Source organism: Pseudorca crassidens, chromosome 17, assembly GCF_039906515.1.
Source record: "Pseudorca crassidens isolate mPseCra1 chromosome 17, mPseCra1.hap1, whole genome shotgun sequence".
Taxonomy (NCBI): Eukaryota; Metazoa; Chordata; class Mammalia; order Artiodactyla; family Delphinidae; genus Pseudorca; species Pseudorca crassidens.
This window is the reverse complement of record NC_090312.1, coordinates 7,571,154-7,595,521: the sequence shown is the minus strand read 5'-3', so window position 1 is coordinate 7,595,521 and position 24,368 is coordinate 7,571,154. Positions and strand designations below refer to the sequence as shown.

The 24,368-nt window shown below is 44.0% G+C and overlaps 1 long non-coding RNA gene across 2 annotated transcripts in view; it reads left to right on the top strand.

Moving 5' to 3' along the window:
* The window catches only part of LOC137210762 (uncharacterized), a 298,931-nt gene that overhangs the window by 221,818 nt on the left and 52,745 nt on the right, over window positions 1–24,368 (top strand). Inside the window, exon 5 of one of the 2 annotated variants that reach the window (XR_010936702.1) lies at window positions 760–1,417. The exons of the other annotated variant lie outside the window; for it this stretch is intronic. This is a non-coding gene — a long non-coding RNA (uncharacterized lncRNA). Of the gene's footprint in view, window positions 1–759; window positions 1,418–24,368 lie in introns of those variants that run through there. 2 annotated transcript variants of the gene reach the window in all.

Here is a 24,368-nt window from a genome sequence, read left to right as displayed (position 1 = left end):
TATAGCTAAAAAAGTGAAAATTGCTTGCTTTTAAGGATAGGGAGAGATGGGGCAGTCAGCTGCTGATTTGATTGTAAGTCTTCTAGTGATTTTGACATTTTAAACCATGCGTGTGTATGACAGCGATAAAAAAAAATTCTTAAATTTGAAAAGTAGAACCAAGAGGCAGTTTTTTCTTTCTTTTTCTTTTTTTTTTTTTTTTTCCATTCAGATACATTGTGGACACAGGCTCAGGTGGGTCAGAGGCATTTACTCGTCTAGAGATACTTCAGAAGATATAGGCACACCTTCTAGACAATTCTTCAGGACCCTCTGCCCATCATCTATATTAGTAGTAACCATGGTAACCTGACTAGATGCTCTAGTGGCCGAGCCAAAGATAGAAGGGCAAGATAGAAAGATGGTGGATATTTTCTGGGTTTTGTCTCCTTGGCCCTTCCCTTTTGGCTCCTTGCCTCTATAAGGACAGAGGACTTGTGGTTATGATAATAGAGCAGATCCATGTACCACCTTAATGATCCTGTTTTTCTTCTTTATGACCTGCTGAGGGCTGAATGATTAAAAAACAAGTGTGTTAAAATGCAGCAGCTAGCACAGCTAAACCAATAAAGAACAGCAAGAGAAAAAAATTAACCCGAACAGATGGTTTTTAAATCTGACCTAAAGAGGAGTCATTTATTGCTGCCTCTGCTCTGGTACAGACTAAGTTTTCTGATTTGCACCATGCTGTTCTCATAATATCAAACTTTCTGCCAACAGGTAGAAAATCCTTTGTGTCTCACTGAGCTGGAAGTTCACAAATAATCAGTTGTCTTGTCTGCATGGAAGCAAAGAACATCCCCATTGTACAGATGAAGAAAGTGAGACTTAAATTTATTCATCCATGTGGCAAAATATTTAATAGGCACCAGCTATGAGGCAGGCACTTCCCTGGGTACTAAGATATGGAGACGAAAGTCAGGTGCTATGTGAGCACAGAAGAGGGGGGCTGACTCATTCATTTATTCATTCATTCAACAAATACGTATTAAGGATTCAGTGCTTAGTACTGGCTGGATGCTGGTGATAGAGTTTGGAATAAACTAGACTTAGTTCTTGCTTTCCTGAAACTTATTTTCAAGTCTGGTGGTTCTTGGCTGTGCACTGGGATCTCTTGGTGGAGATTTAAAAGCTCCTGATGTCCTGGTCTTATCCCAGACCCACTGCACCTGGGGGAGGGAGGGGTATCCAGGAATCAGTGCTTTCCAAAGCTCCCCAAGTAATACTTACGTGTAGGCTACAGTCAATTGTATACAGGGTCTCATGGTGCCGATTTGGTAAGAAGCCAGGGTTTATGGAATTCTGGAGAAGAGCCCGTTTGGGTTCCTTGGCCAGAAGCCCTTTTTCCTTCCACATTCCCCCTGGGTAAACTCCAGAAAGGAGCATCCCATTCAGACTCTCCTTTTTTCCTGCCTGTATCGAAAATCAGAGCTCCATCAATGGTAGGTGCTGCTGCTGATTCGACAGCATGATGCTTTTGCGATTACTTCTTTTCTGAGAGTTGCTCTTGAGACTTGAACTATAGAAATGCTTAGAAATTGTCTAGATTTCTCATGGCTCAGGCAGTGTCTTTGATACACCCCTGTCACCTGCTGGTGTCTGTTGTCCATGGTCTTTAAAATCTATCTGACCTTTCTCCACCTCCATGAATAGGATCAGGGACAAAGATTACCTGGAAGCAACAGCGCTTGTCCAGGTGTTGAAGACAGTCCCGGGACAGGTGGCTTGTACTTACTCTCTAATAATCTTGATTCTGAACCAACCCCCAGTGTGGCTTATTATTCAGGAGTCTTTGTTGAAAGTGGCAGAAAACCAATCCAAATGAGCATTAGCCAACAGGGAACTTCACAGCTGGCTCCAGGATATCAGACATTATCAGGATGTATCTTTCTCCATCCCTTTTCCTGTCCTCTTCTCTGTCTTGGGCTTATTTTTACAGACGAGAAAGCACAGAGCTGGTGAGCAGAGTAGCTGGAATTCTCTCCCAGGTCTTTATGATTCCAAAGTTCATGCCCTCTTTTTCCATTACAACATCCTGCCTTCTGAAGCCCTTGGATTCCACTTCTTCAGCGTACGACCCCCCTGCTGGGGCTGGCGTGCAGAGCTGAACGTCACCAACAGCACCCGCTGCCAGCACGTTAGGGACACCACCCTCTTAAATCTGTTCTTTCCTGTCCTCCTTTCCCCATATGGCAGCTCCCGCTGTTCCCAGCCCTGAGTACTGGGCAGAAAAAGAGGTGCTTTCGTTTTGCCAAATGCAGGAAACTACAGATCTCCAGATTCTTGTTCCCATCTAACTGCCTGTGTCTGGTCCTCCTTGCTCATCTGTTCAGTTAATAGTTTATTAATCACTGTTTTAGTTCACTGAACTTTACTGAGCAATAACTCTGAGCCGGGACCTCTGTTAAGTGTTGGGATTAAGAGAAGAATAAGGCACACGTTCTATGTCTTCCATGAGCTCAAAGACCACTTCAGGAAGCAGACAGCTCCCGTGATGTAATCAAGGATGTGTTGGGAGCACGAGAAGGCATGGTTATTGCCACTTGGGCATGGAGTGTCAGTGACACATTCTTAGACAAAGAGGTAGCAGTATTGGGCAGTTACTGCCACTTATACAACCATGACCCATCCTTCTATCCACCTGACAATTGCACTTAAGCCCATTTTTGCCTAATGAACTCTGGCACCTCAATGTAATGGTTTCCCCAGTATTCAGAGTCTTCTCCAGGTCAGCCTCCACGCCAGACATAAGTGTGGGAGGGAGCACGTCCCCTTGGAACTTAGAGTTTATGGAAGTCAGGTTCCTAATTGTGTTGAACTTAATAGTCACCTGGGGGCTGTATTAACAATTAACAACACAGATTCCCAAACCTCACTTCCAAAAATATGAATAATTAAGTCAGGAGAGCAACCGTAGAACCTTCACGCTTAGGAAGCACCCCAGGTGAATTTAGGTAGATCACACTTTCAGAAGCATTGCTCTCATTGATGTCTAGGCCTTGAAAAGTGAGAAGTTGAAAGTAAGACTAGACATTCCGGGTAGAAATACCTCATTAGAAAAAAAAAAAACACCCAGCAACGCAAAAGTGCAGGGGTAAGTTTAGGGAGGGAAAGAGATTCAGTGACAAGATAATAGGGTAAACAGGATTCGGGCAAGCAGTGGGCAACGTGAACTGAAAATGCTGGAAGGTGGATAGAAGCTAGGGGGTTGAGGTTCATGCTCACAAGCTTTGGCTTCATTTTATAGGAATTGGAACTTGTAGAGGTACTTTAAGGACCTGATTTCTTTTCTTTTTTTTAGTATTTTTAAAAATTGAAGTATAGGGGCTTCCCCGGTGGCACAGTGGTTAAGAGTCCACCTGCCAATGCAGGGGACGCGGGTTCGTGCCCTGGTCCGGGAGGATCCCACATGCCGCGGAGCAGCTGGGCTCGTGAGCCATGGCCGCTGAGCCTGCGCAAAAAATTGAAGTATAGTTAATTTACAATGTTGTGTTAGCTTCAAGTGCACAGCAAAGTGATTCAGTTATACATACATTATACATATTCATTTTCAGATTCTTTTTCATCATAGGTTATTACAAGATACTGAGTATAGTTGCCTGCGCTACCTAGTAGGTCCTGTTGTTTACCTGCTTTATATATAGTAGTGCATATATGTTAATAAGGAGTTGGTTTTTTAAAAAATCCCCATGAAGTTACACAAGCTGGGGCCTTAGTCATTTTCTAACTTTTATGAGCTTTGGTGTCTTCATCCGTGAATAGAAGTTTTCTTCATTCAGGAATAGCCATGCCCACCTTATAAGATAATTTTAGGAATCTGATGTTGGCACAGAGACACGGCAAACAGCAGTGTCCTTATGTGTATTATCACCTGGGTAGGCACAGCAGCTGTGACCGTTCCCACTGGACGTGAAGGACTCCAGGGACAAGACACGGTGAGGGGCTCACTGAATTAAGCATAATATAAAGTGAGACATAAAGTTGGGGGTATGGATCCTTGCTCCCAGGGTTAGTTTGTGTGAAGACGACACAGTAAAGGAAAAGAGAATCAAAATCTGGGGGCACTTATTCCACGCTTAGCTGTTCATATGAAAGGCTCAGTAAGTCTTCAAAATGACTTTAGACTTACTAGTGACACGTATTCTTAATAGGAACAACCCCGGCAAAAGAGAAACAAGAAGATTTGCTCACAGCTCTGGCCTTTACACTGCTGTCTCATCTTCGTGTTATCCTTCTCCCTGCCCTATATCCCCCCACCAGTCCTTCCAGATCTCTGCTCCAGCTGCCTCTTCTGGCAGCAACTGGCTCCGGGAAGGTCCCTGAGGGACAGTGGGCAGGCACATGCCTTCTCTGGTTTCCTTGAGCCCCTGGAGGGCAGGACAGTCATCCTGGGCATCTCTTGTGCCATTTGGCTTCCAGAAGCCCCGCCTTTACCAGCTTTGGCCACCTCTTCATGGCGAATGCTCTGGGCTCTTCTTGTCGGCAGGGCTCTGGGTTCTGGGAGTGGTACCTCACTTACAGGGTCTGCTTCTCTCACTAATGAGTGAGTTGGGTGGATGCTGAGAAGTCTGTTAAAGTCGTCGATTCATTATTCTTTTTCTCTCTCCCATGGCCTAAAGATTGCAGCATAATCACATTACGATTGGGTGGCTGCACCCGAGTGACTCAGTGAAAGGAGGGAAATCCAGAGGGGAGAGGCTCCGGCTGCAGGACCCTCAGTGCAATCACTTCTGTTCCTCCTTCCTCGGAGTTCAGGGGGCACCTGCTATGGACCCTGCAAAGCAGACTCAGCGATGAGAGGGAGGTGGTCCTTGCTCCTGTGGGATCTACAGCCCAGTGGAGAAGACCTGAGTGAATGAATGGATGAACACAAGCATGAGTGAATGCCTGTGCCTTCTTTTACACAGACTGCTGTGGGCACTGCCTGAATGTGTGTGTCTTCATTTATTTATTTATTTTAACATCTTTATTGGAATATAATTGCTTTACAATGGTGTGTTAGTGTCTGCTGTATCACAAAGTGAATCAGTTATACATATACATATATCCCCATATCTCCTCCCTCTTGCGTCTCCCTCCCACCCTCCCTATCCCACCCCTCTAGGTGGACATAAAGCACCGAGCTGATCTCCCTGTGCTATGCAGCTGCTTCCCACTAGCTATCTATTTCACATTTGGTGTATGAAATGTGAATATATGTGTATATATGTGTCCATGCCACTCTCTCACTTCGTCCCAGCTGACTCTTCCCCCTCCCTGTGTCCTCAAGTCCATTCTTGACGTCTGCGTCTTTATTTCTGTCCTGCCCCTAGGTTCTTCAGAACCGTTTTTTTTTTAGATTCCATATATATGTGTTAGCATACGGTATTTGTTTTTCTCTTTCTGACTTACTTCACTCTGTATGACAGTCTCTAGGTCCATCCACCTCACTACAAATAACTCAGTTTCGTTTCTTTTTATGCATGTACCTTCATTTATACAGACTGTAGTGGACACCGCCCAAATGTGTGTCTTTATTTATTTTTTAATTAATTTTTACTGGAGTATAATTGATTTACAATGTTGTGTTAGTTTCTGCTGTATAGTAAAGTGAGTCAGTTATACATATACATATATCCACTCTTTTTTAGATTCTATTCCCATAGAGGTCATTACAGAGCACTGAGTAGAATTCCCTGTGCTATACAGTAGGTTCTTATTAGTTACCTATTTTATATATAGTAGTGTGTATATGTACCTCCCAATCCCCCAATTTACCCCCCACCTCTTTTCCCCCTTCTAACCATAAGTTTGTTTTCTACATCTGTGACTCTATTTTTGTTTTGTAAATAGGTTCATTTGAACGAATGTGTGTCTTTAAAATACACAAGGTAACATTCTTGGGTGGTTCAGGGAGCGAAAAGATGGTCTGAAATGCCAGCCCGTTTTTGTTCAACTAAAACAATATGGGCAGGCCCCAACAGGAAGGTGATTTGGAAACTCCTGGGATTCATGGATGAGGAGTTCTGGAAACCTCCCAAGGATGAGTGATGCAAAGTTTGAGCCCTCTCCACCTTGTGGAGTTAATTGATTCAAAGTCCTAGAAACCTCAAGAGGCTAATTGCTGGTGAGAACGCTGTTCACTTCCAGCCTTCAGAGGTCCCATAGGTGAGGAGAAATATTCATGAGCAGAAGCATTCATGAGAGAACTAATGGATTGATTGAGGGGAAGGGAAGAAAATTAAGGGGTTGGAATAGCCGTCAGTAAAAGGCTTAAGAATTCAGCTGGAGTGAGATCAAGGAATCAAGAAGAATAGAGATAGATACACCTTCCAGGCCCTGCATGCCAAGAGCAGAGGTCACCAGATGAAGTAAAGGAGGGGGAAATTCGAGGGCATTAAGGGGAGGTTCTCAACTTTACAAGCCCCTGGAGACCCCCCAGGAGGAAATATTTCAAATTGAAATTACACTGTTTCCTTTCTGAATATTACTTTTATTTAATATTCATCCTCTTCCTCTAATAACTAACTGTCCTTTTGGCTTTTTCAAGGAGCAATTATAGATATTTTTAGATATTGTGTCCATGGAGAAGCTGAGATACAAAGGTGGAACAACCTAGCTGGGCCACAGAGCTGGTCTGTAGAATGCACCTGTTGGCCAGTGAAATCTATTTCAGCTTATTATCAATGAGCCAATTGTTTTCAGAATGATTTTGCTCCAGACAGAAATATGTCCTTTTAAAAAGTGTTTCACTGAAGTATACTATATATAGCTACAGAAAAAGCCATGTATCATAAGTGTGCAAGCTGGATGAAGTTTTGCAACCTGAATATACTTATGTTAACTAGCACCCAGATCAGGAAACTGAACGTACGAGCACAGGGAAGCCTCTGGTGCCCTACTGTCCTTATTTCTAACAGCCTAAATTAGTGTTTCTGCTTTAGGAACACAGAATAAGAGAGTCCCATTTGCTCAACAGTGTGTTTGTGTGTTTCTTCTATGTAGTTGTGGGTTGTTCATTCTCATTGCTGGTAGTATTTTATTCCATGAATATGCCACAATTTATCCATTCTACACCGGTGAGCATTTGGGTTGTTTCCAGTGTATGGCTGTTACAAATAGTGCTACTATGAGTGTTTCAATATTTCTTTGGGTAAAAATATGTGCGCATTTCTGGAGTTGCTGGCTCAGGGGGTGTGCATATATTCACCTTTAGTAGGTGCTGCCAGACTGATGTCCAAAGTGGCCGGAATAATGTATTCCCACCAGCAGTGCATAACCATTCCTATTGCTTGACTACCTTCCCAACTTTTGCTGTTTTCTGTCGTTTTCAGTTTTAGACATTCTTATGGGTAGTAGTGGTATCACACTGTAATTCTAATTTGAATCTCCTGATGACCAATGAAGCTGAGTGCATTTCATACCTTTATTAAGTCCATGGTTAGTGCCTTGGTCAGCTCAGGCTGCTATAACAAAATACCACAGATCAAGTGGCTTAAACAATAGACAGTTTGTTTCTTCCACATCTGGAGGCTGGAAGTCCAAGGTCCAGGTGCTGGCAGATTCAGTGTTTGATGAGAGCCCTCTTGGCTTGCGATGGCCACCTTCCTCCTCACCTGATAGAGAGAAAGAGAGGACTAGACTCTTCCTCTTCTTATAAGGACACTAATCCCAACGTGAGGGCCCCACCCTCATGACCCATCTAAACACAGTTCCCTCCCAAAGACCCCGCTTCCACATATTATCACACTGGGGGTCTAACATAGGAATTTTGGGAGGACACAAACATTCACTCCATAACAATCAGGAAGGGGCCTAGTTTACCTTCTTTGGGCACCAAAATCTTGACTGCAGTTGTCAGTGGGAACCATCTATTTCAGTTAAAATTCACAAGGGATCATGTAGGAATTCAACAACATAGGAAGATAAAAATACAAAAAAAAATCATCCAATTACCTTAACTAAAATCAAACTCATCCAATTACCTTAACTTAGTTTGTTGACATTCACTTAGGCTTGACTCCATACCAGGCACTGCCTGTGGGTTTTATTTAAACCATACCATGAAATGGTCTCAGTGCAGCTTGTTAAACAGTGAAATTAATCTGATATCCATGCATGTTTCTGCACACAGGAGTGTGTGCACACAGAGAATGCACTCTTCATGCTGCAATCCTGGTACTGCCCCTACTTCCCTACACTACCTTCCCAAACCCAAATGCAAGAGAATTAGTAAGACTCACAGTTAGATATGGCTAAGTAAAATATTTCCTTCCTGACCCCACTCATCCTCTCGCATTCATTCACTCAACATCTATTTATTGGGCATTGTCTAATGCCGAGCACTGTCCTGTGCGTGGGATACAGCAGTGAGCAACCCAGGCAAGGTCCCACCCTCATCTAGCTCCCAGTATACATCTTTGTAAACTGTAAGAAGAAGAAGAGTGCACAGGGACGATCACAGAAACCAAACCATAGCACAGCGCATCAGGGTTTTCTGGGAAGATTAAACCCGTTAACAGACAACTCCCAAGTGAAGTCAGATTTCAATTCATTTTCATGGCTTGGGAGGTGACTCACCTCCATTCCCCCTCTCATGCCCTGTCCCGCTAGGCTGGGGTTCCACTGTGCAGGGGTAATTCAGACCCTAAATTTTTGTGCTTTTTATCATAGAAATGAAATGAATACTGGAGTGAAACACCTTTTAAAAGTGAAGCTGTGTTGGAAGAAAGACAAGCTTCAGGAAAGAGAAGTGACTGATTGGGGGAGGAAACACATCTAAATGACCTATGAGAGCACGTATGCAATTATTTATGAAATTCTTGGAAATCCTCCTTTGCTAATGAAAGATAAAAGGAGGAAAGCTCACAAAGCTTATCTTCAATGCAAGATAACATAATATTTTCCTCATACAATTCTTGGGGAAGATATATTAGCTCCACTTTTTAAGAGCTGCAGGATTTTGGAGGAGGAGAACTTAACCTAATCTTGGGGGTTGGAGGCAAGTTCTACAAGGGGACCCATCTTTGTTATAAATCCATACATGGAGGGCAATATCGTCTCACGAGTTCCAGTCAAAGACCATGCTTTTTGCAGTTAGAAGCAAAAAATTGGTCAGTTTCTTCTTTGACTTAGCTAATTGGAACATTTCATTAAATGGGCTTCCTCCCTAATTCTGGCCTTAAACCTGCATCAGCGTAATCATGACATAATCATAATCATGAGGTATCTTCTGGCTTCTATTGCATCAGTTCCGGCCCCTCTCACTCGAAGACCTTCTGTGAATCCACTTTGTCCAAAATCCTACCTTCTCAGGGTCTCATTTGAGAGCCCCAAAGTCTGACTTCCACCTACTTTTTTTGCCGTAATTGCCTGCTGCCCTTTACATGAGGGTAGGCATGGCAGAAGGAGACCTGAGTATCTGACTGGTTGGAAAGTTCTTTCTGGCGTCCTCTGGGGGCCTTTACATGGGACCCTCTCCCCATGTGATGCATCCTCTCAAGCCCATTTGCCACCTGGGTTTTTCTCTGCTACGATCTGTTTAGTATCTTAGTTTGTGTTTTACTCTTCTGGATTTCAACTCAATTGTAAACTTTTTGAGGAAGGCTTTTCTCCTCTATAGGGTCCAGATAAAAATGCCCGCAGCCAATGATACCACACCACTTAGGCAGAAATGCCTGAGATCGCGATAAAGCCAGATCGACCTGACCTTTAATCAGATTGCTGACCTTGGGACAGTTCTTTAACCGTCGTGGAGCCTCAGTTTCCTCATCTGGAGCCTGGCCATGACCACGCCTCGCTGCATTCTTGCCAGCATTAGGCAAGAAATCTAAAGTATTTAGTACGTGCGGAGCAATTCTCACTGAAAACTACTTAGCATCGTGCTACGAAGTGTGGCCTGTTGCCTCCTTGAATAGATCCTCACATATAAATGGATTACTCTTACTCTGGGACCTAGTACTTTACCTATAATACAAGATCCAGAATACAATTTTACATTATTATGTATTTATTATCATTATTTATAAAGAGGAAAAAAATTACAGTACAGAAAATAGAGGTGGGGTGTATGCAGGCTGCAAAGTTTTAAACTAAGATGGAGCCCCAGAGCTGAAAGAATGAGTAAGTGCGTGGAGGAATCTGATGATAGAGGGATCTGAAATGAGACTCTGCGTTGGACAAGCAGGCATGGACTCCCCTGTTTCCTCTTCCGGCTCAGTCTGCAGAAATGTCACCTTGAGGAAAGCCCAGGGAGTGCTGATGCTTTGAAGGGTTTTCAGAATGTTCTCGCCTGCTGTGAGGGTTGGGACCGTGGAAGGCAGCCGAGAGCACATCAAAACCCGCAGCTGTCCGGAGCACCGGCCGGGCACGAGTTTTGGTCTCGCCTGACAAGTTTTGATCATCTAAAAGCAAGAACTCTTCCATTTTGCTAGCTCAGGAAAAGCCCCTAAGGTTTTTCACCAAAGTCAAAGCACAAATAAAGACTTTCTCTGCCTGACAAGGAAAAGAGGGGCCCACAAAACTAAAGACAGGGCTCTGTAAGAGATGCTGGGGGCAACATTAGGAAACTGTCTTATTTTCACAGTGGCTCCTTCTCCCACATTTAGAGGCCGATTCAGAGCTGATCTGAGGCCAAGCCCATGGGAAACCATGTGGTATTATTTGAGCGACTTAGGGAAGGAACTCCACCCAAAATATCACCTTTATACTCGATTTCCATCATTAAAAGTCATGCCCTTGGGCTTCCCTGGTGGCGCAGTGGTTGAGAGTCCGCCTGCCAATGCAGGGGACACGGGTTCGTGCCCCGGTCCAGGAAGATCCCACGTGCCGTGGAGCGGCTGGGCCCGTGAGTCATGGCCGCTGAGCCTGCGCGTCCGGAGCCTGTGCTCCGCAACGGGAGAGGCCACAACAGTGAGAAGCCCACGTACCGCAAAAAAAAAAAGAAAAAAAAAAAAAGTCATGCCCTTGAAGCCCGAGTGATTTATCAACTCACTTAGTAAATGTGTTTATTTATACCAGGCTGCATACCATAAAGAATTTTAAGCACCTTTCCAGGACATATTTACTATAAGCTAAGGCATAAAGAAGAATTAAAAGGGACCAAATAAAAATAAAGGTAAAAAGTTTCAAAGAGAGGTAAAAATAATACAAAGGTGAAAGGCATAGGGTATATATAAGTGCTATAATTGAATCTGAATGTTTTCTCTTGGCTGGGAAAACAAAATAGAAGACATAGTCTTATGATTCTTACAGTCAGGGAGGAAAAACTTATACGCCAGCGTAGTAAAGGCTCAGAGAAGTCCTGCAGCAGATCAATAGCAACACAATAACGGCCATTTGTGCTTCTATGTTCCAAGCACTGTTCGAAGTGCATTGCACATATTACCTCATTTAATCTCACGATGACCCATGTCATGGAGAGCTGGACATAGTCATTTGGCACCTGGCACTGCTGTCCCCTCCATCTTGTGTATCTTCCTGAAATGCAGAAGTTGGGACCCTGAAATGGCATGGTCCACACTCTCTTACACATGGGATTCCAGCTGAGAAAAGAGTTGCACTAGCAAGATGCTCTGTGGTGAAATGGGGAAGGAGGAAGTGAAGATGGAGCCAGTTCCTTGTGGGTTGGCTATTATTAGTGTCCAGTGGGCGTGGTCATGGGGACCAGTGTCCAGCTGCTGCCTTTGGGTGCAGAGAGGCAGTTGTGGTGGTGACAGTGACTGGACTGACTTTTTGATGGTCAGGCCAGTCCAGCAATGGCAGTGGTGGCTTCCTGAACCCTGAATGGTACCTACCATGGTATTTCAAGCATGGCCCTATGATTCCTCCCATTTCTGATCATGACAGAGGCACAGTTAGTTCTATTTTCTTTTTTTCTGGACATCATTCCTGGAGGTCCAGCCTAGAATTTCCTCCTCCAGTCTTTCCCGGGCTTTTTGTAAGCACCTAATTTCCTCTATTGAACCCTTTTCCACCCAGAATGCTTGCAATGTTTCCTGCACTGAACCCTGACTCACACGGGCAGGTAGCAATATCATTTCTATTGTGTGGATAAAGAAACCGAGTCACAAAAAGCTTAAATAGTTTGCACCGAGTCACAAAGCTAATAAAAGCCAAGCTAGGACTCAAACCTGGTTCAGTAGTCTGATGCCAAAATCCACTCTCTGAACTGTTTAATTTTGTTTAACTCAGAATTTCCCAAACTAATTGATTCCAGAAACTGCTTTTGTGTAACACCTATTAATATTCCGTGGAAGTAATCCCCGACAGGACCACCTTCAAACATGGTATTTTCAGCTACTTTTTTTCACCCAGTGGGTTCTGGCCAGGTGGGACATGGACGTATCAGTGGCGGGAGAAGAAAGGGGGTGTGTCCTCCACCAGATTCTGGAAAAAATACATGAATTGGGAGCTGGGGAGAAAAAGCACAGTCCAGCCAGAAGCGCACAGGAAGCTTTGAAGTGCAGAGCATGAGGTCAGTGTGGTATATGTTTGAGGACAGTTCTTGCAGTGTGTCTTAGGGATAGGTAATCACTTTTCTGCACTTTTGTTCCTGCACCTGTGAAATAAAATCAACAATCCTGTTCACTCGCTGGTGTTTTGTAAAGAGATGATTTGGTCAGAATTCTTCCTGATGCGAGCCATGGAAGACCAATTCAAACTAGCTCAAATAAAAGATAAACTTTTGGCTCTAGGCACTAGTGCACACCCTCGTCCCTCCTGCTAACTTACAGCCAGCATCGGTGTGTGCGTCCAGAATTCTTTTGACCTTCAGGACAATTTTTTCTTTCCGGGGGCTGATTTTTCCTTCCATGGTTCTGGGTCTGGATTAATTGAATCTATTGAACTGATTTCCTTAGTTTTGAATTTTGGAAAGAAGGAATAGCGTTCTTGTTTAATCTCTCTGGAGGCATCTGGATATGTTGTGCAAATTGACTCCCTTCTCCCTGAGCTCTGCATGCCCAGGGGAGGGGTAGACTTTGCTAAACCATTCACACACACACACACACACACACACAGAGGCATGCACACACCCAAGGCATGCACACACACACATCCATTAACACTCATACATGTGTACATACATGCACACACACATGTATGAACACATACACACTACTGTAATTCACGGTGCAGTGGAGATCTTGGGCTCTTGTTGAGAGTGGAGATTGTTATGAAGGGGTTTGGAGGAAGCATGGAAAGGGGGGCAGGTGTGTTGGGAAAGGGGTAGAAGAGCCTCTCCCTCAAACTTTGTCTTGGGATTCTGGGTTGTAAGAAAAGACTAATGTAAATGGTCTTAATGCTCAGTGAGTAAGAGACATTCTAAGGCCACCTGCTTGTTTCACTTCAGGTCTTCGGGCCACCTTCCTCACACCGGTTGTGTCCTCCCTCTGCCTGCTACCCCCCTGGGATCCATGGTCATTACGTTTATGGTAGGCATTGAGGAGGATGCAGAGATCGACCCCGGCTGGAGGAGCCATTAGTCCGACACTCCCTCTCCCTCTGGCTCAAGCCTTCCTGGGCCTCTCTGCCAGGTGGCTGCATGGAACTGGGGCCCTAGGGGCTCTAAGGCAGAGAGATGCCTGGTTAACCATTAAATTGGAACGTGCACTAGAACATCTGAAATGAGGGAAAGACAATGCCAGCACGGCAGGGCGGGAGGAGCACATTCCTGGAAGGAAGGAGGCCCAAGCTGGCTCTGTCACCTAGAGTGGTGTCACCTTGGACAAGTCCTTTTGCTTCTCTGAGCCTGGATTTCCTTCTCTGCAAAATGCTGTGGTTGGACCATCTGAGTTGAAAATGGCCGAGTTACACTACCAGCCCTGGGCCATGACCTTCCTAGTCTTTAGGGGAGAGGGAAAAATCTTCCATTGTGTACGCATGGTGGCTTTGGATTTTTGTTGTTGCTGTTGGTACAGCAACTTAGCCTGTCCTCCAGTCCCAAGAATGACACCGATTCCAGTAGGGGTGGGGAACCTGAGAGCGGGGATGACCTGTGCCCCATACCCAAGGTAAATTCCTGGAAAGCAGCAAGACCTCAGATCTCCTCTGGACCAGCATGGCTCAGGCAGCAACGCAATAACTGGACCAGGTGCCTCCTACTGGCATACTTGAGGGATTTAGATCCTGAGAGAGGATCAGGGAGGAAGCTGAATGTTCAGGCATCAAATGAGGAACTGACGGGGTCTGCTTGGAGGTAAAAAGGCATAAGAACGTGAAGCTCATCCAGGGTCATTCTCTTTTTCCACGTGTAACCTCCTGTCTAGTTTCTGCCTGATTTTGGTCGTTCTCCTGTACCTGCAGGTAGTTGTCTTATGTATGTTTTGCTTGTGTCTATGTCTGTGTTTATGTCTATATCATCAAGATCTAGCTAGCTACCTAGCTAGCTACCTAGCTAGCTACCTAGCTAGCTATCCTCCAGAGGATATACTTATTATCTATGGGAGGATTGGTCCAATGTGAGCTAGTTCACCATTACTAGAAGCAGAATTGTAAAACTCAATCTTCCTGGGCAACAAAATGTTATTTCTGAGGCAGGAAAGGACCAGCTGTGGCCACACGCATTTGTTCACTTGTCACTTATGGCTGCTTTCTAGTTCCAGCGGCAGAGTTGCGTATCTGCAGCAGAGATGTGCAAAACCAAATGGTCTGCAAAACGTAAAATATTTACTATCTGGCCCTTCATGAAAAAGCTTCCAACCGTCAATCCACAGGGATGAATGAACTACATAATTATCCATAAATATATATATATTTATATATATACCCAGGATATAATTATCCTGGGTAATTATCCATAAATATTTCTTGTTAATAGGATTTTGAAAAGAATTAGAAGGTAGAAAGTTTAATGTTACATTTTCTGGCAAGAATTTGGGCTAGAAACAGTGTGTGTTGCTCCTTAAATGAAGATCTCTGTGCTTTGATAAACTGAATGGGGCTCAGAGGTTAAAATTCTTCACCAGGTTCACACGGGTAGTGAGGCCAGGCCATGAGTCAGACGTAGGGCATCTCGCTCCGAGGTGTGTGCCCTTTCCTTTCTACTACACCTGCAGAACTGCCTCAGCCTGGGAGGAAACATTCTTCCAACTCAGCCTTCGTGATGTTTGTGGAGAGAGCGCAGTTAAGAGTCTGACTTGAACCACTGGATGGTCTGTTCTTTTTTTTTTTTAACATCTTTATTGGAGTATAATTGCTTTACAATGGTGTGTTAGTTTCTGCTGTATAACAAAGTGAATCAGCTATACATATACATATATCCCCATATCTCCTCCCTCTTGCGTTCTCTCGAGGTCAGAGGCCAGTTGACTAGCCCCGTCCTCCTGCCTCCTTCTCTGTCCACATTCCTCTCAGCTCTCTTTTAAGATAGATGCATTGGCTCTTAGCCTTCGGCACCTCACTTCCCACTCCAGCCGGGGCTGCCATGAAAGATTCACGCTACCACTCATGTATGTTTCATACGCTATCTGCCAAGTCATAGCCCTGCTTATCTTCCTCCTGAAACACCTCCTGCCTCTCAAATTGGGTAAATGTCTGCCCTTTTTCAAAACAAGGATTTTGTCCCAATTTCCTTGTTCTTACAAAGCAAGTAAGTGTTTTTTAGACCAGTAGGCACATGGCAGAAATTACCACTCCATTTCTTGGCACTCTTAAGTCTTTCTCCAGAAATGTGTTTCTTGATACAAAAACATTGTTTGTAATTTATTCCTAATATTGTTCCTTGGTGAGGGGCAGTGGGAAGCACAAAGAGGAAGAAAGAGAGTGAGTGAGGTTGCGGTGATCATGACTTTACCTACAAACATGGATAAAGCCGGAGGACTCTCAAACAACGACTGAGTCAAATCAATGAATGGGACCTTGAATTTTTCTGCATTTTCACGTGTGAGAATGGTTAGCATTTGTTAACTCTGTAATTCATGTTTGTTGTATCCTTCTCTGTTTTTTTGGTATATGTTCCAAATATACAAATATATATCTCCAGCCAGGAGCTCTGCTCTGAATTTCAGTCTTATACGTACAGCTACCTAAACACTGTCTCCACCTACAGTACCAGATACATCTCAAGCTTAAAATAAACAAGCCAAAAAAACAAAAAGAAAATGAGAGAAAGAATGGAAGGAAGGAATGGAGGAGGGAGAGAAGGAAACATTCATTCACTCCCACTCTTTAAAACCTGTTCCACTCCTTTTTCCAGAGCCCATTTTTGGAACTGGGATCCAAAGTGTTTAGGACTGAAATGCCTGTCCCTTAGGTTTCCGGACTACGTGTTAGTTAAGCCATAGGAGATGAACAGTGGTAGGTAATTCTTGACCTCGCCCACCGCATTCTTGCTTTTGGCACATGTAACTTGCCCAGCCACTCTCTCCAATCCCCAGCACTCCCCAATCCCCAGCACTCCCCTTGCATTGGAGGGGGAGTAAAAAATATGAATGTTCAGAGACTAGGATATAAACTGGACCACATTTACTGGTAGACTTGGACGTTGCATTGAAAGATGTTATAAACCTGTTTCTCACTATCTTTTCCCTCTTTGTCAGTTGGTGACTTGGGTGTGAGGACCTCCTGCAGCTGCCTCCGTGGGGAAGTGAGCTTGGAGCCTGCCCTGGGGAAGCAGCTTCTGGGCCCCGCAGGGAGTTCCCAAGGTCGAGATTTGGAGTATGAGTGGAAGACTCCACTCAGCCCTAGTCTCCAATCCAACTTTGGGTCCAAAGCTATTGTTTGTTCTTGTTTCCGTTCCTGTCAACTTTTTTCCTGAGTATTATCCATTGTTAGAACACTTAAAAAGAAGCAGTATGGGCACTGAACCCCAACTCAAATTTTTAACAATGTGAAATATATGAAGAGAAGAAAATTGACATACACTGAGAAGCAGCTATGTGCTGAGTACTCTACATATATTGTTTCACTTAATTCTCAAATAATGCGTATCTCAGCTGAAATAGCTTTTCTTCCCCCACGTAACAGAAAAACCTAGCTTCATCTCATTGCTAAGAGCTACGATTCTCATATCCATTTAGGTGGAAATGGGGGGTGGGCGCTCTCCTCGCCCACTGTGCTCTGGGCACACTCAACTCCTTGTGTTCTCCAGACATGCCCAGCCCATGCCACCCGAGGAACTCTGTGTGCTCTCCTCTCTGGCTTGGTCCCCAGCCTCCAGCTGGCCTCCCTCACCTCCTTCCAATCCTTTTCTCACATCGCACCATCTCTACAAAGCCTAGCCTCATGACCCTATTTAACATTGCAAACTGCCTGACCCTTTTGCCCATCATGACATGGTTGATCCCTCTTCCTTTAGTCTATTTTGACTGTTTTTCCGTAGCACTATCCCCTTCTCACCTACCATATAATTTACTTATTTTAAGTATTATTTATTCTCTGTCTGCCGCCTCTGAAATGTAAGGTCCATAAGAGTTAGAATCTTTATTCTGCTTACTGATACATCCTGAGTACTTAGCAGAGTGACTATCTAACCTACAGTAAATGCTCAAAAATATTCGTGGAGAGAATGAATGAATGGCCTCCTTCCTTTCTTTGTCCAGTTACTGATGTAGCCCACTTCTCTGCTGCCACTTTCTCCTCACCTCACCTTCATCTCCACCCTGGACCTCCACTGACATTGTGGGCGGTCACCTCCTAGAACCCCAGAACCACCTTCTTCCCTTGATGCTCTGCTGGTACCACCCCTCTGGTTTCAGAATGAGGGAATTGACCTGTTTACCTCCTCACCCAAGGCATGAACACCTGTAACCTTTAATTCTTCCAAGACACCAACAATCCACGTTGGCTGAATACGGGACTTGAAATGACAGTTTGGAGGAGAATGATGCGAATGGCAATTGCACACTGCACGGGGATCAACTCTAAGTCAAATGTCCAACCTCAGTTACTGATTCTAAACATGCACTGGTCATTCCTGATATACAGGAAGTTTCTTTTTGCTGGGTCCTCTTAGGTTCCAACCTCCTGCCACCCCCTTTCATCCCGTCTTGGTTTGATGACTATTCCCTTCTTGCCTCTCTTGGCTGGGTTTTCTGGATCTGCTGAATTCCATCCTTTGGAACAGTCATAGGACAGCTCCCCAGTTCATCTTCCATTATTGTCCGGAGTCATTTTATTTTCCTTTTTTGCAGTCATCACCTTCCAAACCATTATGGTGCTTTGTTGTCCAGAAGTAGGAAACCACTGTGGTTTTGCTTAATCAAACCTCCACTGTGTTCAAATCTCCACCCAGTGACACGAGGAATAATAGGAACTTTGAAGTTCCAACTTTGCTTTCTGATTTTTGGTTTTTGCAAGGTCCAGGTCAAATGTTTAGCCAGGGCTCCTACCCTTCTCTCTATGGGAAAAGCATTGATGGGACCCTGGAGAGATGAAGAACCCAGGAGTGATGGGGTTTAGTTTCTTTCCTTTACATGGGTGATTTTTAACCCTCACTGAACACAAAGGATCACCTGGAGAGCTGTTAAAAATCTTGACACTCAGGCCATACCCAGGCCAATTAAATTAGAATCTTAAAGGTGGGGCCTACTTTGCAGTTAGGCTGAGAACCACACTGTTTTATATTTATAGCAACTATAAAGTGGCAGTTGTCTGCTTTAGGGATGTGAGACCGAAAATCAGAGAAATCTGCACAGCTAGTTCCTTGTGGAAGGTATCAACCCGGGGGTCCATACTCCACACTCCAGATCCCACGCTTTTCCCATGAGAAGCAACACCTCATCTCATAGGGGAGTCAGACATGGAAACAAAAAATTTCAATATAATGTTACAGTAGAGGCATTGTAGGCACTTTGCAATCACAGAGGGGAGACCATCTAACTTTATGTGGGAGGTCAGGAAAGGGACTTTTGTGAACTTTTTCCTGTTTTAGGGCAGCCTGGGGGATGTTTTGTTCTAGCCTGGTTTTACTGGGATAAGCAGATTAAGAAGCCAAGGGAGTTGAGGACATAAGGGATGAATTAATGCAACCCTTCATCCCCCAAGGGAAAAATCCTCATCAAATTCCCATTGAGCTTGTCGTCCCTCTCCTCTCATTAACCAGGGAGGGAGTTTTCCCTGCTCCTGCTTCTGTTCTTTCAGGATGGCTCATTAGCTACTGAGCAGTTCTCCTTCTGCTGGGGTCTGCTTTGAGATGACTCCATCAGGCTTTCAACAGTGTGGTTAGGCTGGGGCCTGACTCCTGTAAATGGCCGCCTGGGAATAAGGGGAGTCTTTACTTTGCCAGCAGGTTGGGGAGGATGCTGCTAAGTTCTGTGGAAGACTGTGCTTTTCCGGCTGGCTTTCTTTTTTTTTTTTTTTTGGTGGGGTTGGGGGTGATGCAAAAAGAAAGAGATGGTGTGGCAGAGACAATAGGAGGTGTTCTCCAAAATCCTGTCTCATTTTTCTATGCATTACCACACAAAGGACTGCATTCCTCAGTCTCCATTGAAGTTAAATCAGGGTCATGGACTGCATTTTGGGGTCAATGGGATATTTAGACATATTAGCTACTTCCAGGCCTGACTCTTAAAAATGCCCCCACCTGGCACTCCTGTTTTCTTTTCTCTTGCTACAACAACACTGTAAGTTGTATATTGAGGTAGGGGAATACGGATCCCTTGCAAAAGAACTGTACCGCAGAATCTCCTGGCCTGAATGAACTTCACATACGTAAAGTTAAGGCACTGAGATTATGAGGTTTGTCCATTGCAGCAGCAAGAGATTACCTATCCTGACTAATACGGATAGACAAACTTTAACTCCTATATTCCAGCACAGATAATCCTGAAATATATTTGTACAAAGAGACAACGTCACATACACAGAATCTAACTCGTATACATAAGTACAGACACAAATGCACTGACATTCTGTGCACACACAGAAGCACAGTTCATCCATACATACTTTCTTCAGCATGGGAGATGCACACGTCGACCTGCTATGGATGGACAGAGTGAACCAGTTCCTGATCAGCTGCGTTACTTGTAGCCCAAGACTTAGGTTGATTTAAACCTCCACCAACTTACTCTACCTCAAAACTCTGCCAATTCCCCCTAATTGATAAAGTCTCCGTTGAGGGACTGTTCTTTCTATCTAGGGGGAACAGAGGCCTCAAGTTATTCCTCTACAGCCCTTTCAGGTTGAAGTCTTCCTTGGAAATAAATGCCCTATGGTGCCACATCTTACTGTGTGAAATGAGCCAGGCTGAGGGACAGAGGCAGTAGGATGTCCTCCCAGACAGCACAGTTAAATGGAAAAGGCTTAGTGTCTGAAGTCAGAAGACCTGGATTTGATCTCTGGCTCTGATCTTGGGTGGATCACTCAACTCTGAGTGTTAGTGTCCTCCGTGTCCTCCGGTAAAAGCAAAGATAATGTGATCCCTACCTCACAGCTTTATGAGGTAAAGTGAAAGTGAAAGCTCTATGAGCTTTCACTGAGGTCACTTATATGAAAGTCCACTGTTAGTATTTTAGATCAATGAGCATAGCTTGAGTGCCATGCTTGTGGACGAATACTATGTTCCATCTCTATGCTAGATACTGGAATTACAGAGGTAAGCAGTCCTGTTCCCCCAGTTCATGGGGCTATGAGTGTAGGGCAGAGAACTTATATATAAACCAATGGCCATATTGGAGGCCACACAAGGCCCAAAAAAGCGTAGGAAAGGGGCACTGAAGTGGGAATGTTAAGGAAAGCTTCTCAGTGGGAGTGATAGTTGAGTTGTCTCTTGAGAGGTGAATAGGAGTTTGCCAAGTGGACAAAGCAAAGAAGAAACTGTAAGCAGAGAAACAGTGCTCACAAAGGCCTAGAGGCATAACCACATGACCTGCTCTGTGAGTCTCGTGGAAAATTGCTCCTATTTCCTCAATGTCAGATGCATGTTTTTTATATTTTAGTAGTTTAAGATTCCATATGTGTCTTGAAACTAAGGAAATACAATATAAAAGATAGATTGGCCTTAACGATGTACAATTCCAAACATAAACATAAGATAAAAAAAAAAAATGTGACTTGCACAGTGAGAAAGCAAGGATCAATGACCCAAGGGGTAGAAATCCTAATTTTTTTGGACAGCCCATTTTTACATGTTTTTGAGGCTAAATTTACAGACTTGGATGTTTCTAATTTACGCTTGTGTAGTAAGTTGTTGAATAACAGCTTCTGGACCACTATCACCTAACTTAAAATTCAGGTCCACTTTTCCCATGAGCTCAAGGATTTAAGTTTCAATAGCTCTGATTCATGAGTCACTCCTGTTGGGGGTAATTGTCAAAAAAAGACATTAGGCAGTTTTCAAATAGCAGCTCGATCATGACAATTTAGTAAATAAAGGTATGGTTTCACTTTGTTTTGGGCACGGGAAGTTATTTCCTCAGACCGAAATAAATGCCATTCTTTCCCATGGATTTTGACATCTCCAAAGTGTTTCTAAACCAACTGCCCTGTCCAGCATTCAAGTTCCTCTCTGTATCTGGAGCCATGGTGGGACCTGAGAGGCAGAGGCAGAAAATTCAAGGCATGAATTAAGAAACGCATCAGACAATATCACAGGGGAGCAGGGCTGGTGGTGGGGATTAAAGGGAAGGCCTTCTTCGTGTGAGTGTTATCTACAAGAAAACCAGAAATGTTTTTGAAGATTTTATTGAAATGTAAGAATAGGAAATCACTGAAAAGCTTTTAGCAAGCTAAGGTTACGAATAGCATAGGTTCATTACAACAAAAAAAGGAACGTCGTCAAGGTCTGCATTTTGGGGGTATACTTTTTGTGTATTTTTCTGAAGGTACAAGTATTTGTTAGGGTCTTCATAGGCTCTCTGGGGATACGGCTCCCTCTAACACTTCTTTTGCATTGGGAATCAGGTTTCTAGGCTGGGAATGCTCCTACCACATTGTGATTCCAGAAGCTTATCTTTATGGAAGGAAAGGGCTGATTTCCTTCCAAACTCTTTGGTCCATAGCTGAGAAAATTGTTTTCTTGCTCCTCCCCCACCCCTGAAAATTCTGTTGTGTCTCTTCTGACCAAGAGCTCAGGACAGGGTCATGTTTTTATTAGAGCCTTTGTAAAACCTATATCTGCTTTTTTAAAATGTCAAAGCCAGTTTGCCTGTGCCCTTCTTCCCATTCACATGATTCTGCTTTGCTTTTAGCAAGGGAGCATCTCCTCCTCAAACAGGCGTTGTCATGATTTCCCCTTATTCTTGACATCTTCAAGTTGTTTGGCAACCTGCTTGGGTTTTGTCTCACTTAATAAGCAATGACATGTGCCTCAACACGCCTTCTTTCTGTTTTGATGTGTGTCCTCTCTGGGGAACTTTGCTTTGTGGCAGTTGTAAGAGAACCGATTTGAAAGAAGAGATACTTGACATTACCACAGAAGCTTCCTGAAGGCTGGCGAATCTGGGCATTGACAATCATCTGCTCACTTTGACTCAGATGACTTTATTTATTATTTATTTATTTATTTGTTTGTCTTCAAAACTCCAAAGTAATGGGCTAGGATAGGCACCTTCTAGTACCAGAGGATTTACAAACATAATTTCAGGCATAGCTCACAATAATAACCTTGTCATGTTGGTATAATTATAGTAACCTCACTTTATAGTAACCAAAGGCTTGAAAGGTTGAAGATCTTATCTATCCTTCTAGTCATAACCTCTGATTAAAGCATCCGCAACTGAAGGAAGGAAATGAGTGCTGCAGTTCTGGTATGAGTACCATGAGTCAATAAATATAATTCTTATTATTTTCATTTTTAGTTTTAATGATGCCTGCTTCTTGTTTCCCTTTTTGTACTAGTTGCAGTAAAAAGCTCTGCTGAAGTAATAAGAAGGACAGTAATCATATGGTTTAAAGCACAGAGAAGTTCACTTGTCTCTCATGTCAACAGTCTGAGGAAAGCATTCTATTCAATGGTACTCTTGCTCCACAGTCATTCAGGGATCCAGGTTCCTTCCACCTTGTGGTCCCTTCACCTCCTACAGCATATAGTCCTCAACGGTCCAGGCAAATCTAGGCCACTGTCAGCTTCCAGCTCCAGCCAGTGCAGAAGAAGAGCAGGTAGGTAGAGGAGGCATCCATCCCTCCAAGGCACCAGCTTGGAGATGGCATATATCACTTCTACCATAGTTGAGCTGGCCATGTCTTTAGTACTCTTACTAGTACTAAAGAAAAGAGAATTGATTTAAGGGAATAAAAGGGAATAAAAAACAAAAATATCACTATCCTCAAATTTGTATATTCCAGCAATATCTGAGTGCCCACTCATTTCTTCAGAGTGGGTTATCTTTAGAGTTTATTTTCCTTATGGGTTTTGCTTAGCCCTGGACTGAGGTCACAGTAACTCTGTAATGATTCGTTGCAAACGTGACTAGATGAATATAATTTAGAATTCTCCAGTGCCTACAGTTGCTAGGGTCTGTAGTTTTCTTCTCTTAGTTCACATTCCCAGTTTAACACAAAAGGGACCGAGACCCAGGGGGGGCTGTGTAACTTAGATGAGGTGGGGCAGCTAATCAGTGCACAGGGAGGTCCGCCTGAAGCTGAAGTGCAATGGGTCTCCCTGCCCACCAGCAAGACTAAACAGAGGAGAATTAGTAAGCGGGGCTACCTCTCACCTCTTTCTGATGGTAGACCAAGCCCCATGCTCTGCGGAGAAACACTGGGGAAGGGGTGAGCATGCAGTCCTGGCTGTTTCTGAATCTATAGAGTCAGGGATCTCATTTCTGCCTCTTAGGGTCACAGTCATTCACCATTTTTGATGGATTTCTGCAAAGAGGGGGCAGAAGTGTATTGAAATGAAAAATATATATATTTTCACTGCTCAGACCTCCCATTGCAGAGAAAAGAGGGATCTTGGTAAGAGAGAAGAGAGCAAAGCGTTGGGTGTCAGCAGTCTGGGGTTCAAAGCCAGACATGCAACCTTTGGTAAGAAAATGAATGTTACCAAGCCTTTGCTTCTCATCTTGCAAACAAGCATTATAGCTACCTTTTGGGTGTGTTGGGAAATTAGATTATAGACATAAAATCCCTGGCAAAGAGTCTGGCTCATAGGAAGCTATAAATTATAGCTGTTACGACTGTTACTACTTTACCTTTCTGCCTTTTCCCGAACTTCTTCAATGAATATGAATTAGCCTATTCAGTGAATATGTTTGGTGCTATAAAAGGTATATATACACCATGGGGCTTCCCTGGTGGCGCAGTGGTTGGGAGTCCGCCTGCCGATGCAGGGGACGCCGGTTCGTGCCCTGGTCTGGGAAGATCCCACATGCCGCGGAGCGGCTGGGCCTGTGACCCATGGCCGCTGAGCCTGCGTGTCTGGAGCCTGTGCTCCGCAATGGGAGAGGCCCGTGTACTGCAAAAAAAAA